The following is a 17,837-nucleotide window of genomic DNA, read 5'->3' on the forward strand; positions in this document are numbered from 1 at the left end:
GCAGGCGACACGTCCTCACTGCACGGTAGCTCAGGAGCAACCGTTGTTGTGTTGATTTAGGGGCGACGACGATCGTGGGGTGCCACACCTGTGTGACAGGTAAAACTATGCTTTTCTTGACAAACAGCGCCATCTGATGCATGTAAGAGCAACACACATGCTAAACTAAATATATTACAATTTCATTTCTATGCTTCTGATTGAATTGATAAATAGAATTTTCATAGATTTTGATTTATTTTCATTTTGATTTAATTATTTTGTGTGAATTGCATTGGAATTGAGCTATGTTTTTTACCATAAAGTTCATTTCATGAGTATAGTTTATTTTTTATTTTTTCATATTTTCATTTAATTTTTTAACTGTTTTTCTTATATTTCAATGATGGGAATATTAGATCACTTGATGTTTCCAATTTCCTGATGGGAACATCAGACCATTTGGGAAGGTATCGGAAGAGGGAGTAGGGAATAGTGGGGAGAACGAGGGGACAAAGAGGGGGGGAAGGACGAGGGGACGGGGGAGTTTGGGATGGTGGGGACGAGGGGATGGAGGAATGGAGAATGGTGGAGAGGACAAAGGGACAGGGGGAGTGGGGCATTGTGGAAAGGAAGAGGGGATAGTGGAGTGGAGAATGGTGGGGAAGACTAGGGGACGATGGAGTGGGGAATGATCGGGAGGCCGAGGAGACGGGTGGGGGGGGGGGGGGGATGGTGGGGAGGACTGTGGGACAGGGAAGGTTGCTGTGGCCGGGTACTGCTAGTCTATATATATATATATATATATATATATATATATATATATATATATATATATATATATATATATATATATATATATATATATATATATATATGTCGTACCTAGTAGCCAGAACGCACTTTTTGGACTACTATGCAAGGCCCGATTTGCCTAATAAGCCAAGTTTTCCTGAATTAATATGTTTTCTCTAATTTTTTTCTTATGAAATGATAAAGCTACCCATTTTATTATGTATGAGGGAAATTTTTTTTTATTGGAGTTAAAATTAACGTAGATATATGACCGAACCTAACCAACCCTACCTAACCTAACCTAACCTATCTTTATAGGTTAGGTTAGGTTAGGTAGCCGAAAACGTTAGGTTAGGTTAGGTTAGGTAGGTTAGGTAGTCGAAAAAACATTAATTCATGAAAACTAGGCTTATTAGGCAAATCGGGCCTTGCATAGTAGGCTGAGAAGTGCGTTCTGGCTACTAGGTACGACATATATATATATATATATATATATATATATATATATATATATATATATATATATATATATATATATATATATATATATATATATATATATTTTCACCTTCTTGGTTGGTTCTCTTCTTCAGCTTCTACAGCCTCTAGCTTCTACAACTACATATATGCCACATATACTATACAATATACCACATTTTTCCGAGACTTCGAACTTCAGTTATTGAATCGACTGCAAGACGAGCCAAAAGAGCTCTGTCTGCTCATTCCCCCTTCCCTCAATACTCTATTGAATTCCAATAAGACTGGAATAAATGGCCAACATGAAAGGTTAGCGTGTATTGACACAGGGTGAAGGTGTGAGGCTTTAGCGAATCTGGCAATCGATGTACTGCGTCGGAGGGATGACAGCTGCCCTCACCAGGCAGCTGGAAAGATTTATTTACGTGTTGAGAGAGAGAGTGGACTCAGACCGAGCATGTTTGATATGATGCATACGAGCCACATTTAGACAGCTGTCACAGACGGCTCTCTGTGTGCTTCACTCTTTCGTGGAGAGAGTTAACACCTGAATTCCCCTTTTGATTGTCAACACTCTGATTCTGCTCTTCTGTAAGAGTGGAGCAGGGGGGGGGGGGGTACTTATTTATCACCTGTCTATGCAAAAATGAAGTTTAGGTGTTTGTGCCTCGCCTGAAGGAACTGTTGCACATTTTCAGGTTATAATTTAACTATTATGACATTGAAATTCTTTGTGGATTCTGGATTTAAAGTTGTGGTTGGAGGTAGTTTCTACAACTTCTTTCAGTTCATCCTAGTTTCTGACCACCCGTACAAAGTACTGGTAATTCCTTCGACCCATTTGGGGCTCCAGCTTCCAACGTATTCATTTAGTCCTACTTTCTCTCACTTTTAAGTGGCTGTCCTTGTGCATTTCGTCAATTCCACTCAGCATCCTGTACTCACCTAGTGCTTGGGGGGGGGGGCGGAGGTTGAGCTTCGGCTCTTTGGTCCCTCGTCTCAACTGTCAGTCTACTGGTGTACAGGTTCCTGAGTCTATTGGGCTCTATCATATCTACATTTGGAACTGTGTATGGAGTCTTCCTCCATCACATCATTTCCTAGTGAATTCCATTTATTAACTACCCTAACACTGAAAAACTGTTAAAATGCAAAATACTGTGACTACAATGATTAGAAAAGCAGTTGAAGAATGGGACACACAATCTTGAGGTTATCTTGAGATGATTTCGGGGCTTTTAGTGTCCCCGCGGCCCGGTCCTCGACCAGGCCTCCACCCCCAGGAAGCAGCCCGTGACAGCTGACTAACTCCCAGGTACCTATTTACTGCTAGGTAACAGGGGCATTCAGGGTGAAAGAAACTTTGCCCATTTGTTTCTGCCTCGTGCGGGAATCGAACCCGCGCAATAGAATTACGAGACCTGCGCGCTATCCACCAGGCTACGACACAAGTGTAATGAACAGACACATGTTCACACAAGTGAACATTGTGCATCTATTTCCTACACTAAGATATTATTATTAAAACTAGAATATAACCTGTGCGCTAACACGGAAGCGGAAAAGAAACGGGAGAAAAGGAGGAAACTCCACCTCCAATTAAAACTTTGACCCAAATATCACAGTAACAAGGTTATCGCAAATAACCGAACTCAATTACGGGCTCACTATAGCCCATGCTACATGGACATTTTGTTCTGAGTAGCTAAATCTTAGACAACAACAACAACTGCAATAGTTCTTTCTAATGACTCTGTGGATCATTTGAGTACCCAGCTTCCGCCTATGTCCCCTTGTGCGTGTACCACACGTTAAATACTCCATCCTTATCTATCCAGTAAATTTCCCCTTGGAATTTTGTATGTGGTGATCATGTCTACAATAGCTCTTCTGTCTTCCAGCGACGCTAGGTGCAATTCATGCAGCCTTTCTTCGTAAATCATACCACTTAGTTATTGGATTAGTCTAGTGGCATTCCTATTTACTTTCTCCAGTTTCCTGTTATGCTTGACAAGGTGATATCAACGCCTAGATCTTTCCCTCCATCTCTGTGTTTGTCTCTGTGTGTTGGGTTCGTGTTCCCTCAGTATTTTTTGTTTTGGACTCGTTTCCCCTCAGTATCCGGTGTACTGGGCTTATGTTCCCTTAATATCCGGTGTGTGGGGATCATGTCTCCTATTTCTTCTTTTCTCCATGGTTGTATGCCTAGACCCCATATCTATCCATATAGTTTAGTTTTCTTACGTTTGTAATAAGCACTAATCTTATTGCAAATCTTTGTATTTTTTTTATTTTTGAACAGCACTAGGCCAAGTTCTTTAATTCAAAAATTTTAAGCAATTGATGTTGTATGTTGTTGACATATCCCACCTGGTATATTAAAACACCTTATCACATGAATCCTTACGAAGTGGTAGCGCAAATGATATCAAACTTTGTTTACAAAAATAGGTGCGGTGTATCTTTGTGTCGTCAAGTGCTAGAAATAGAAAAATTAACTTTTTCAATGTGAATTTTGTGACGTTTGCCGAATATGTTTATCCCATAATGAGGACTGACTAATTGATTTCACACTCAATCATATATTCGATTGATCTGTGCTTGATAAAATAAGGGGCCGTATTTTATCGTCAAACGTCAAGCCGCAAACGGCTTGACGTTTGCGAGGCATTACACATCAAGAAGTCAACACCAGCAATCAACAGCCAATTAATGCACAACTATATTCTACCTACCTCAAGACTCCGCTCCAATATAGAAGCATCAAGAAATATGGACCAATAGGCTTTCTACAATCACTTCTATTCAATACCCATTGTTTCATGTTCTGGCTTGTGTTGATGAAATTAATACCTTATTAAATACCACCTCACCCCATCCACCTCACTCAAATGTAGATATAAACAAAATCGATGTGTAAGTTCTATTCAGTTGTGTATGTGATTAACTAAAGTCTTTGAAAATGTAATAAGTTTTACGAAACGCGCTCAAGTGTCGCGTCAGACTAGAAATAAAAATGAATTTTGGAGAATTGATTTTTGAATTACCTCCAACAGTGAAAAGAAATGTACGAAAGATTGAGAAAATTCGTGTTAGAATTATTAATCTTACTTTTTCGGTCATATATAATAATATACATATATATACATATATATATATATATATATATATATATATATATATATATATATATATATATATATATATATATATATATATATATATATATATATATGTCGTACCTAGTAGCCAGAACGCACTTCTCAGCCTACTATGCAAGGCTCGATTTGCCTAATAAGCCAAGTTTTCCTGAATTAATATATTTTCTCTAATTTTTGTCTTACGACCTGATAAAGCTACCCATTTCATTATGTATGAGGCAAATTTTTTTTTATTGGAGTTAAAATTAATGTAGATATATGACCGAACCTAACCAACCCTACCTAACCTAACCTAACCTATCTTTATCGGTTAGGTTAGGTTAGGTAGCAGAAAAAGTTAGGTTACGTTAGGTTAGCTAGGTTAGGTAGTCGAAAAAACATTAATTCATGAAAACTTGGCTTATTAGGCAAATCGGGCCTTGAATAGTAGGCTGAAAAGTGCGTTCTGGCTACTAGGTACGACATATATATATATATATATATATATATATATATATATATATATATATATATATATATATATATATATATATATATATATATATATATATATATATATATATATATATATATATATATATATATATGGAAATGAGGAGTAAAGATATATAAGCAGAGGTGTAATTATTGACATGTTACATGGAATCTCAGCCAGAAGCGAGGATTCGCAACTTCCTACCCACGGAAGTCGACAACTTCGTGAGGATCGCTGAAGGAGGCAGCAGGACCGTGGCAATGTCGCTCTCAACCTTCTTCAAGTACCTGGTGGCGGTCCCCAAGGGCCTTGGCAAGATTATTGGCATGACTTGCTGTGAGTACTAACATTCTGTGAGCATGATTGAGTTGTAGAAGACGGTGGTGTGGCTTGTTTTAGAGCCGTTGTAGATGGTTGTGATGTTACTTGCTTCAGAGGCGTTGTAAAGGGTTGTGGTGTTACTTGTTCTAAAAGTGTTGTAAATGGTTGTGGTGTCACTTGTTCTAGACGTGTTGTAGATGGTTGTGGTGTTACTTGTTGTATAGTTGTTGTAGATGGTTGTGGTGTTGCTTGTTCTAGACGTGTTGTAGATGGTTGTGGTGTTGCTTGTTCTATAGTTGTTGTAGATGGTTGTGGTGTTACTTGTTCTGGAGGTGTTGTAGATGGTTGTGGTGTTACTCGTGCTAAAGGTGTTGTAGATGGTTGTGGTGTTACTCGTGCTAAAGGTGTTGTAGATGGTTGTGGTGTTACTTGTTCTGGAGGTGTTGTAGAAGGTTGTGGTGTGGCTCGTGCTAAAGGTGTTGTAGATGGTTGTGGTGTGGCTCGTGCTAAAGGTGTTGTAGATGGTTGTGGTGTGGCTCATGCTAAAGGTGTTGTAGATGGTTGTGGTGTGGCTCGTGCTAAAGGTGTTGTAGATGGTTGTGGTGTTGGGTGTTAGGAACATTACCTCCTGTGGAGGTTAGTCTTTATTTTATATTTTCTAATAATAAAGAGAGAGTTGATGGGGGCATAAGGGAATGTTTCCTTGAAAGAAATCTGCAGCTAGCAGCTAGGAGGCCGTGAGTGACTGATATTACTCCGCCCAGGAGGGAGGAGCCGGTCGGCCGAGCGGACAGCACGCTGGACTTGTGATCCTGTGGTCCCGGGTTCGATCCCAGGCGCCGGCGAGAAACAATGGGCAGAGTTTCTTTCACCCTATGCCCCTGTTACCTAGCAGTAAAATAGGTACTTGGGTGTTAGTCAGCTGGCACGGGCTGCTTCCTAGGGGTGGAGGCCTGGTCGAGGACCGGGCCGCGGGGACACTAAAACCCCCGAAATCATCTCAAGATAGCCCAACAAAGTAGTATTTTTTAGCTAGAGATTATTATGGAAGAATGTGTATTGGTACTATAAAACTGTGTGAAGGAAAAGTGGAGCCAAAGAAAAACCAGCATGGAGAATACGGTTAATGGAGCCATTAAGGGGATTGGATTGAATATGTGGAAGGATAGAGTATTAAGGGGCGGGTAACGCGACGGCGGGGGACGCCTTCTTGACCTGACTCGAAGAGAAACAGTGACGACCAGTCCTTTGCTTTCACAAGGAATTTCTCCTGCCATACTTTAAGATAAGCCACAGGGTTGTGTTAAAATTTTTGCAAGAAAGGGTTGAGTACACTGACGGTCTTCAAATAACTTCTGAGAGAGAGTCCAGGTTTCCTAGATATATATGTATGTGACTCAAATTAACATGAGTCATTTGAGACGTGGTGTGCACAGTTCCAGTGTTAGACTAAAAGTTATAGGATGACCAGAGCCCTGTTTGGGTGATAAGATACAATGTTGTTCCCTTCAGAATGACCTTGAGTTGTAAAGAGGGAATTATGTATGTAATATCTCGTGGGTCTTATAAATAAAGTCTATTGTCATTTCACTACTCAGCTGTTTCTCTACACCTTGAGTTCCCCTTGGTACAACTAAAAGTCTTATTTCCCAATACAACAGTAATACATGACAGAACCGTTACAAATTGAGTTGCCTCTCCCTTGGGACGTTACATATTGTGCAGCCTGATCGAGATTCCGTTAAAAATGGGTAGCCTGTATGTGAAACCTGATATAAAAATTGTGTAGCCTATTTCTTCACTATGACTTGTGTAGAAATTTAGATTTTTTAACATTGGTATAATATGAGTTTATGTATTCTATTACATTATTTGTATACATTTTATTAATCTTAACGAAAAGTGTTAAAAAATTTTATGACTGTGTTCTCGAGTGCAAAAAATTTACCAGTTGACAGGGCAGTCAAGTGAACTAAGCACTGTTCTTATTAGTTTTTCCAAACTAATTCTGAGCTTACAAGAGAAAGGTGGTGCTGAAGCTCAATTTTTGTGTTGGAGTCTGCTGTATCTTAGCACACAAAAATGGATTTGGTAGCACAACAAATTGTCGACAATTCTAGTGTTGAGGGTTTGGTCCAGGACGGTCCAGGACGGACCGAAACGTCGTCGTCCCTTCAACTTTTAGTGTGTGGTCTGGTCAACACTAGTGTTGAGGGTTTGAAAGCGGCAAAAAAGTCTATCCAAGTGGCTGTTGGCAAGTAAGTAAGTAATTATCAAAAGAATGTTGGCAAGCACTATGGACTATTATTGCACATGGGAATGCTGAAGACGGAACTGCTAAGAGAGATAATGATGCACCGGGAAGATGAGCAAATTCTCCCACCGGAAATATTAGAGCAGTCCCCCGTCCACCAGTGATGTAAATGTTGTAAGTACAGGAAATGTGGAGACTCAGACGCAGTGGCAGGCAGAATTGGAACTAAAGAAATTGCAGTTTGAAGCAGAACATGCAAAGAAGAAGCTGGAGGCAGAGCAAGCTCAGAAGAGGCTAGAGGCAGGACATGCTCAAGAACAGAATAAATTGGAAATAAAGTAGAAATAGTTATGAAGAGGTTAGAAGTGGAGCAAGCTCAGAAAAAATAGAGTCGGAGATTAGGCTAGCAGAATTGGGAATTAGATCAGAAAATACCGGTGTTGTTGACTTAGGAACACCTGGGGAGTTTAAGGTTAACAAAAATGTCAAGTTTCCACTATTCTGTAAGACTGATCCAGACCAGTTCTTCACTAATTTTGAAAAGTTGGCACAGAGTGTGAAATGGCCTGAAACAAAATGGGGTATCTCTTCTTCAACGTCACTTGATGGGAACGGCACTGAGAATATTTGCAGTCTTTGAGTGACAGTTTTGAATTTGATACGTTAAAGGCAGCCATCCCTACTGTTTATCAACTTGTTCCTGAGGCTTATAGGCAAAAGCTTAGACAACTGAGACGAGACCCACTTTGGTAGAATTTACACAAGAGAAATATTATATATTTAAGAAATAGTTTGATGCTTAAAACATTAGAGATCTGGACTCTTAAAAATGTACTTTTGGTAAAAGAATTTTTATTTTGCATACCTTTTAAAGTGGCTTTAAATGTGGCAGACCCAGAAATATTTATGAGTTGCCTAAATTAGCAGATGAATATCAGCTGATTCATAAAGTAAAGTTTAAATATAAAACACATTCAAATAGACAAGGATCTGGTCAAACACCAAACTCCTCCGTCACATTTGGGTCCCACATGTACTAACAGCAGGTCAAGGAAACACTTTTTCAAAGGTGCCAGGGGGTAAAAGGAGTAATGTGAAACCCAAAGAGATTGACACCAGTAATAAACCTCACCCAGACTTGAAACAGTGTTCCTACTGCCATAGAAAGGGACATGTTGTAAAGAGTTGTTGCTTTCTTCACCCTGAAATGAGGTCTATGGCACTCACCGTCTGTGATGGGAGGACAACCAAATGTGTACCAAAAATAATGGGGTAAAAGCATTTCCTATAAATCATTTTGACATACTAGGAAGGTTTAAGGCGGCTGTGTTGTTAGTAGAATACCATAGTGTAGAGGCGGCTGTTATGTTAGTAGTAAACCAGAGTGTAGAAGCAGCTGTATTCTCGATAGTATACCAGAGTGTTGAGACGGCTGTGCTGTGGGCATTATACTAGAGAGTAGAGGCAGCTGTGTTGTGGAAAGTATACCAGAGTGTAGAGGCAGCTGTGTTCTGGATAGTATACCAGAGTGTTGAGACGGCTGTGTTGTGGAAATTATAGAGTGTAGAAGCAGCTGTGGTGTCGGAAGTATACCAGCTTGTATAGGCTTACTTGTTGTTAGTATACTAGAGTGTAGATGCGGCTGTGTTGTGGGCAGTTTACCAGAGAGTTGAAGCAGCAGAGATGTGGGCAGAATGCTATATATAGCAGCAGAGATGTGGGCAGAATGAGGCATCTGTGTTTTTGGTAGTATACCAATGTGTAGAGTCGGCTGTGTTGTTGGAAGTATACTAGAGTGTAGAGGTGGCTGTGTTTTGGGTAGTATACCAGAGTTTAGAGGTGGCTGTGTTGTCGGTATTATTCCGGAGGGTGAAGGTGGCTGTGTTGTGGTAGTATACTAGAGTGTGGAGGTGGCTGTGTTGTTGGTAGTATACTAGAGTGTGGAGGTGGCTGTGTTGTTGGTAGTATACCAGAGTGAAGAGGCGGCTGAATTGTTAGTAGTATACCAAAGTGTATAGATGGCTGTGTTGTTGGTAGTATACCAGAGTGTAGAGGTGGCTCTGTTGTGGGCAGTATATCAGTGTAGAGACGACTGTGTTGTAGAAAGTATACCAGATTGTAGATGCGGCTTTGTTGTGGGTAGTATACCAGTGTAAAGACGACTGTGTTTTGGGTAGTATACCAGAGTGTAGAGGCGAGTTTGTTGTGGTCAGAATACCAGTGTAGAGGCGGTTGTGTTGTGGAAAGTATACCAGAGTGTAAAGGTGCCTGTGTTGTTGGTTGTATACAAGAGTGTAGAGGCGGCTGTGTTGTTAATAGTATAACAGAGTGTAGAGGTGGCTGTGTTGTTAATAGTATAACAGAGTGTAGAGGTGGCTGTGTTGTTGGTAGTATACCAGAGTGTAGAGGTGGCTGTGTTGTTGGTAGTATACAAGAGTGTAGAGGTGGCTGTATTGTTCGTAGTATTCAAGATTGTAGAAGAGGCTCTGTTGTTGATAGTATACCAGTGTGTAGATGTGGCTGTGTTGTTGGCAGTGTAGCGGAGTGTAGAGGTGGCTGTGTTGTGGTTAATATACTAGAGTGAAAAGGGGCTGTGTTGTTGGTAGTACACCAGAGTGTAGAGGTGGCTGTGTTGTTGGTAGTATATCAGAGTGCAGAGGTGGCAGTGTTGTTCGTAGTATACCAGAGTGTAGATGTGGCTCTGTTGTGTGCAGTATACCAGAGGGTAGAGGCGAGTTTGTTGTGGTCAGTATACCAGTGTATAGGCGGCCGTGTTGTGGAAAGTTTACCAGAGTGTAGAGGCGGCTGTGTTGTTGGTAGTATACCAGAGTGTAGAAGCGGCTTTTTTTGGCAAGGATATTCCAGCCCTAAGCCTCTGGCTGGCCCACTAAGTGTTGCTTGTTTCTGTTTTACTTGGGCGGAGTATGAGTATTTATTATTCGTATGGTCTCTTCAGCAAGATTTTGCCATATGTGTTTAACAACTTCTTCTATTGAATCTAAGTTGAAATCCTAATGGGTTTGTAACTGTGCACTGTGTTAGATAATGTTCCAGTCGTCTGTCGGTCATTTCTCCACAGTGTTGACATTTCCTCTCATCTTCCGGAACCTGTAATCCTAGAGACGGCTGTGTTTTGGGTAGTATACAAGTGTAGATTCACCTGTGTTGTTGGTAGTATACTACCCTGTAGAGACAGCTGTGTTTTTGGTAGTATACTAGCATGTAAAGGCGGCTGTGTTGTTGATAGTATACCAGAGTGTAGAGGTGGCTATGTTGTTCGTAGTATACCAAAGTCTAGAGTTGGCTGTGTGGTTGAAAGTATACTATAGATTAGAGGCGGCGGTGTTGTTGGTAGTACACCATAGTGTAAAGGTGACTGTGTTGTTTGTAGTATACAAGAGTATAGAGGCGGTTGTGTTGTTGGTAGTATAACAGAGTGCAGAGGTGGCTGTGTTGTTGTTAGTATACAAGAATGTAGAGGCGGCTGTGTTTTTGGTAGTATACAAAAGTGTAGAGGTGGCTGTGATGTTGGTAGTATACCAAAGTCTAGAGTTGGCTGTGTGGTTGAAAGTATACTATAGAGTAGAGGCGGTTGTGTTGTTGGTAGTATACCAGAGTGTAGAGGTGCCTGAGATGTTGGTAGTATACAAGAGTGTAGAGGTGGCTCTGTTGTTGGTAGTATACCAGAGTGTAGAGGTGGCTGTGTTGTTGGAAGAATACAAGAGTGTAGAGGCGGCGGTGTTGGGAGTATTCTAGAGTGAAGAGGACGCTGTTTTCTTGGTAGCATTTCAGAGAGCAGAGGCAGCTGTATCGTGGTCCATACACCAGAGTGTAGAGGGAGCTGTGTTGTAGTAAGTATAATAGAGTGTAGAGGAAGCTGTGTTTTTGGTAGTATACGAGAGAGTAGAGGTGGCTGTGTTGTGGGAAGTATACCAGAGTGCAGAGGCAACTGTGTTGTTGGAAGTATAACAGAGTGTAGAGGAAGCTGTGTTGTTGGTAGTATACGAGAGAGTAGAGGTGGCTGTGTTGTTGGTAGTATACGAGAGAGTAGAGGTGGCTGTGTTGTGGGAAGTATACCAGAGTGCAGAGGCAGCTGTGTTGTTGGAAGTAAAACAGAGTGTAGAGGAAGCTGTGTTGTTGGCAGTATACCAGAGTGAAGAGGCGGCTGCGATGTTGGTAATATACTAGAGTGTAAAGGAAGCTTTGTTGTTGGTGATATACCATAGTGTAGAGGAGGTTGTGTTGTTGGCAGTATACCAGAGTGTAGATTTGGCTCTGTTGGTGGTATTATACCAGAGTGTAGAGGTGGCTCTGTTGTTGGTAGTATACTAGACTGCAGAGGTAGCTGTGTTTTTGGTAGTATAATAGAGTGTAGAGGCAATCGTGTTGTTGGTAGCATACCAGAGTGTAGAGGTAGTTCTGTTGTGGGCAGTATACCAGAAGGTAGAGGCGACTGTGTTGTGGTCAGTAACCAGTGTAGAGGCGGATGTATTGTGGAAAGTATACCTGAGTGTAGAGGCGGCTGTCTTGTTGGTAGTATACCAGAGTGAAGAGGCGGTTGTGTTGGTTGTAGTATGCTAGAGTGTAGAGGCGGCCGTGTTGTTCGTAGTATACCAGCATGTAGAGGCGGCTGTGTTGTTCGTAGTATACCAGAGTGTAGAGACAGCTGTGTTGTGGGGAGCATACAAGTGTAGAGTCGGCTGTGTTCTGGGCAGTATACCAGAGCGTAGATGCGTGTGAGAGTGTCTCCCAAGATTCTCCCACAGCTGACTGGAATGGCTCATTGCTGTGCACAGTGCACCGATCTTGTGCACAAGGTCCTATTTCTGTTAACCCTGGATAGTGACCTGGCATGTTGAGTATCTCCAGAATGCCCACTTAACCAGGAACACTTTCATAATACGGAGGCCGCCGTATGTCCAGGCAGGAAGTAGATACAGGGAGTTAAGCATACTGTCCACCAAAGGGTCAGTGAGTACATGGCTGTTGCCCGCGTGAGAGACAGAGGGTAGACGCCAGACCGTCTGACCTCTGGGGTCAACCGGCGCGATGGCGAATAACAGCTATGACGTGTTCGTGACGTGTTCATGACGTCGCCTCTTCTACTGCTCATCGAACGAGCTAATATGATTGGTTCCCGCCCATTTGCTGCAATGCTATTGGTCAAATTGTAACTCCTTTTGTGTTGTGTGCCACGAGATGCCCGGCACCCCTTCAAAAACCATTCAAGTGAGGGACACCAAACCTAGAGGACGTGTTCTGTTCTACCGGCCAATAGACTGAACACCGTCTATTCCTCACCGTCAAGTTAACTCAGCATCTGAAGAATATACTATACACTCGCCCAGAATCACGGGTGTGAATATATTATTCAGAAGCCTAAAGTGACAAATCTCCAGAGCGAAACAGACTGGTATGAGGTAACCCCTGGTGACAAAGATCGTTGTGAGTGACTTAGAGTGAACTAAGGCAGTGCCGCCGCCTTGTACTTCTGTGCCTCGAGCGCCCGCCGCCGCCCTCACACTACTACGTGACGTCACCACCTTGCTCATCGCCAGTGCCAGTGGGTGCGCGTGTGTCTATCTGTTAAGCATACAGCACGCCCTACTGCAAGTACCCTCCGTGTCTACGAGCGAAACCAGCTGTCAGGCCACCTACGAGTGCTTATATAAATGTGCCTGAGTGAGTGAGTGAGAAAGGAATGGTATCTATCTGTAAGTACAAGATTTTGTCATTGTTTTATTGTGTCTGTGTTGATCTGAGGGATCAACCACAGTTCTCACCTTCTTATACCTGTCACAGGTCATAGGTGAATCGACGGTGAATGCCTGTTTATCTGTGTGGTATCACGGCATTTCACTAGTCTGTGAATGTGAGCTTCACATACACCACACATTTAGTTATTGTGTGATAATATTATTGTGCATGTTATTGCCTGTCCCATTGACAGTGTATTTGTTGATTTATTGCATATCATCATTACCGAGTATCCGGTTGGAACTCTTGTGATCTCTTTGCATACCGGCAGTTAGGTTGCCGTGTTAATGATTGGCTGTCAACTGTGTTAAGTTAGGTGTTTCTCCACGAGTGGATACGAGTCGTTTAGCCAGACGTCAAGTCTCGCTAATACAACCATAGCTTTGCTGACGCCAATCTAAAGTAAATCAAGCACCCTGTGTATTAGTGGTTAAGTTAGTAAATATACTACTGTTAAGCTTTATGCGGTGTTTCCATTGAACCACTTCTGAATACTGCAAATATTACTCAAGCCTTCAGCTCTAAGTGTCTTCAACACCGAGTTGCCTATAAGTCACAAACTATAAATGTGATGAGGACCCTAGGAGTCCCTTAAAGTGTTAAATCATTGAGGAGATTCCAACGATCAACGTGGAGCAGGACCAGGTGAGGCTAGTCTGAGAAGAGACCCTCAAGGACTCTAACTCGACCTTGCTCCCAGGCCCTGTACGGTTGCTCTCGTATTTTCTATTCTGCAAATGCCGACAGCGTCGTGAAGCGTCTGCCACATTGACATTTGCGACGTACGCATTGCAGTCGTGAAAGCAAAAAAGAAACACCCCACAATGCGATTATGTTGTTGGTAGTATACTAGCATGTATAGGCGGCTGTGTTGTTGGTAGTATACCAGAGTCTAGAGGTGGCTGTGTGGTAGGAAATATGCTAGAGAGTAGAGGCGGCTGTGTTGTTGGTAGTATACCAGAGTGTAGACGCGGCTGTGTTGTTGGTAGTATACAAGAGTGCAGAGGCGGCTGTGTTGTTGGTAGTATACAAGAGTGTAGAATCGGCTGTGTTGTTGGTAGTATACAAGAGTGTAGACGTGGCTGTGTTGTTGGTAGTATACAAGAGTGTAGACGTGGCTGTGTTGTTGGTAGTATATAAGAGTGCAGAGGCGGCTGTGTTGTTGGTAGTATACAAGAGTGCAGAGGCGGCTTTGTTGTTGTAGTATACAATAGTGTAGAGGTGGCTCTATTGTTGATAGTATACCATTGTGTAGAGGTGCCTGTGTTGTTGGTAGTATACTAGAGTGTAGAGGCGGCTTTGTTGTTGGTAGTATACCAGAGTTCTCACCTAGTTGTGCTTGCGGGGGTTGAACTCTGGCTCTTTGGTCCCGCCTCTCAACCGTCAATCAACAGGTGTACAGATTCCTGAGCCTATCGGGCTCTGTCATATCTACATTTGAAACTGTGTATGGAGTCAGCCTCCACCACATCACCCCTAATGCATTCCATTTGTCAACCACTCTGACACTAAAAAAGTTCTTTCTAATATCTCTGTGGCTCATTTGGGCACTCAGTTTCCACCTGTGTCCCCTAGTGCGTGTTCCCCTTGTGTTAAATAGACTGTCTTTATCTACCCTATCAATTCCCTTCAGAATCTTGAATGTGGTGATCATGTCCCCCCTAACTCTTCTGTCTTCCAGCGAAGTGAGGTTTAATTCCCGTAGTCTCTCCTCGTAGCTCATACCTCTCAGCTCGGGTACTAGTCTGGTGGCAAACCTTTGAACCTTTTCCAGTTTAGTCTTATCCTTGACTAGATATGGACTCCATGCTGGGGCTGCATACTCCAGGATTGGCCTGACATATGTGGTATACAAAGTTCTGAATGATTCTTTACACAAGTTTCTGAATGCCGTTCGTATGCTGGCCAGCCTGGCATATGCCGCTGATGTTATCAGCTTGATATGTGCTGCAGGAGACAGGTCTAGCGTGATATCAACCCCCAAGTCTTTTTCCTTCTCTGACTCCTGAAGAATTTCCTCTCCCAGATGATACCTTGTATCTGGCCTCCTACTCCCTACACCTATCTTCATTACATTACATTTGGTTGGGTTAAACTCTAACAACCATTTGTTCGACCATTCCTTCAGCTTGTCTAGGTCTTCTTGAAGCCTCAAACAGTCCTCTTCTGTTTTAATCCTTCTCATAATTTTAGCATCGTCCGCAAACATTGAGAGAAATGAATCGATACCCTCCGGGAGATCATTTACATATATCAGAAACAAGATAGGACCGAGTACAGAGCCCTGTGGGACTCCACTGGTGACTTCACGCCAATCGGAGGTCTCACCCCTCACCGTAACTCTCTGCTTCCTATTGCTTAGATTCTCCCTTATCCACTGGAGCACCTTACCAGTTACACCTGCCTGTCTCTCCAGCTTATGTACCAGCCTCTTATGCGGTACTGTGTCAAAGGCTTTCCGACAATCCAAGAAAATGCAGTCCGCCCAGCCCTCTCTTTCTTGCTTAATCTGTGTCACCTGATCGTAGAATTCTATCAAGCCTGTAAGGCAAGATTTACCCTCCCTGAACCCATGTTGGCGATTTGTCACGAAGTCCCTTCTCTCCAGATGTGTTACCAGGTTTTTTCTCACGATCTTCTCCATCACCTTGCATGGTATACAAGTCAAGGACACTGGCCTGTAGTTCAGTGCCTCTTGTCTGTCGCCCTTTTTGTATATTGGGACCACATTCGCCGTCTTCCATATTTCTGGTAGGTCTCCCGTCTCTAGTGACTTACTATACACTATGGAGAGTGGCAAGCAAAGTGCCTCTGCACACTCTTTCAGTACCCATGGTGAGATCCCATCTGGACCAACAGCCTTTCTAACATCCAGATCCAGCAGGTGTCTCTTGACCTCCTCTCTCGTAATTTCGAACTCCTCCAAGGCCGCCTGGTTTACCTCCCTTTCTCCTAGCACAGGGACCTCACCTTGTTTTATTGTGAAGACCTCCTGGAACCTCTTGTTGAGTTCCTCACACACCTCTCTGTCATTCTCTGTATACCTGTCCTCGCCTGTTCGAAGTTTCAATACCTGTTCTTTCACTGTTGTTTTCCTTCTGATGTGACTGTGGAGTAGCTTTGATTCGGTCTTGGCTTTGTTTGCTATATCATTTTCAAAATTTTTCTCTGCTTCTCTTCTCACCCTGACGTACTCATTCCTGGTTCTCTGGTATCTCTCTCTGCTTTCTGGTGTTCTGTTATTCCGGAAGTTCCTCCACGCCTTTTTGTTCAGTTTCTTCGCTTCCATACATGCCCTATTATACCATGGATTCTTCTGTTGCTTCTCGGATTTTTCCCTTTGGGCCGGGATGAACCTGTTTACAGCCTCCTGACACTTTTGGGTAACATAGTCCATCATACCCTGTACAGACTTGTCTCTGAGGTCTGTGTCCCAAGGTATTTCACTTAGGAAACTTCTCATCTGTTCATAATTCCCCTTTCGGTATGCCAGCCTTTTGATTCCTAGTTCTTTTTGGGGGGAGATAAGTCCTAGCTCTACCAGGTACTCAAAGTTCAATACACTGTGGTCACTCATTCCCAAGGGCGCTTCCATCTTAACTTCCCTTATATCCCATTCATTTAGGGTAAATATCAAATCAAGCATTGCTGGTTCATCTTCTCCTCTCATTCTTGTTGGTTCTTTGGTGGGCTGGCTTAGAAAGTTTCTTGTTGCCACGTCCAGCAGCTTAGCTCTCCATGTTTCTGGTCCTCCATGCGGGTCTCTGTTCTTCCAATCTATCTTCCCATGGTTGAAGTCTCCCATAATTAGTAGTCCAGATCCATTCCTGCTAGCAACAGAAGCTGCTCTTTCTATTATGTTAATGGTGGCCATGTTGTTTCTATCATATTCCTGACTAGGTCTTCTGTCATTTGGTGGTGGATTATATATGACTACGACTATAATTTTTTTCCCTCCATTTGTTACAGTACCTGCTATGTAGTCACTGAAACCTTCACAGCCCTGAATATCCATCTCCTCAAAATCCCAGCCTTTTCTTACCAGCAGAGCTACACCACCCCCACTTCTTCCTTCCCTCTCTTTCCTCATAACATAATAGTCCTGTGGGAACACTGCATTTGTTATCGTTTTCGTGGTCTTTGTTTCTGTGAGGGCTATTATGTCTGGGTTTTCCTCTAGTACCAGTTCTCCAAGCTCATTTGCTTTATTTGTAATTCCATCTATGTTAGTGTACATCGCTTTGAGGCTCACTTTCTTCTGTCCCTTCTCAAATCGCCTCCTTGGTGAGTGTTCTGCTGGTGGGGGAGGCTGTTCCATGGGTGTGAGGACCTGTGAGGTGAATAACAGGGTCTCAGAGGATACTGGGATGAGGGGCGGGGGATCCAGTGAAGGGGGAGGGACAGGGAGGGTATGGGGTGAAAGGGGAGGGAGGACGGGAAGGAAAGGGGGGGAGGGAGGACTCGGGAGGAGGGGAGGGGTAGAAGGGTGGGGATTGGGTGTGGGGGAGGAAGATTTGGCTGAACATTTGAGTGGGGGCAGGGAGGGTTTGGGGTAGGGGTTTTTTTATGCAGAGGAGGGAGGCGGGGTGTTCCTCCCTTCTGGTGTTACTGGGTA

The 17,837-nt window shown here is 42.9% G+C and overlaps 1 protein-coding gene across 1 annotated transcript in view; it reads left to right on the plus strand.

Annotated features, from left to right (window-relative positions):
* The window catches only part of LOC138369817 (type I iodothyronine deiodinase-like), a 338,522-nt gene that overhangs the window by 46,613 nt on the left and 274,072 nt on the right, over window positions 1–17,837 (plus strand). The window contains exon 2 of the transcript XR_011229982.1: window positions 5,067–5,226. The gene's annotated coding sequence lies outside the window, so the exon portion shown is untranslated. The remainder of the gene's footprint in view (window positions 1–5,066; window positions 5,227–17,837) is intronic.

The sequence above is a fragment of the Procambarus clarkii genome, chromosome 29, assembly GCF_040958095.1.
Source record: "Procambarus clarkii isolate CNS0578487 chromosome 29, FALCON_Pclarkii_2.0, whole genome shotgun sequence".
Taxonomy (NCBI): domain Eukaryota; kingdom Metazoa; phylum Arthropoda; class Malacostraca; order Decapoda; family Cambaridae; genus Procambarus; species Procambarus clarkii.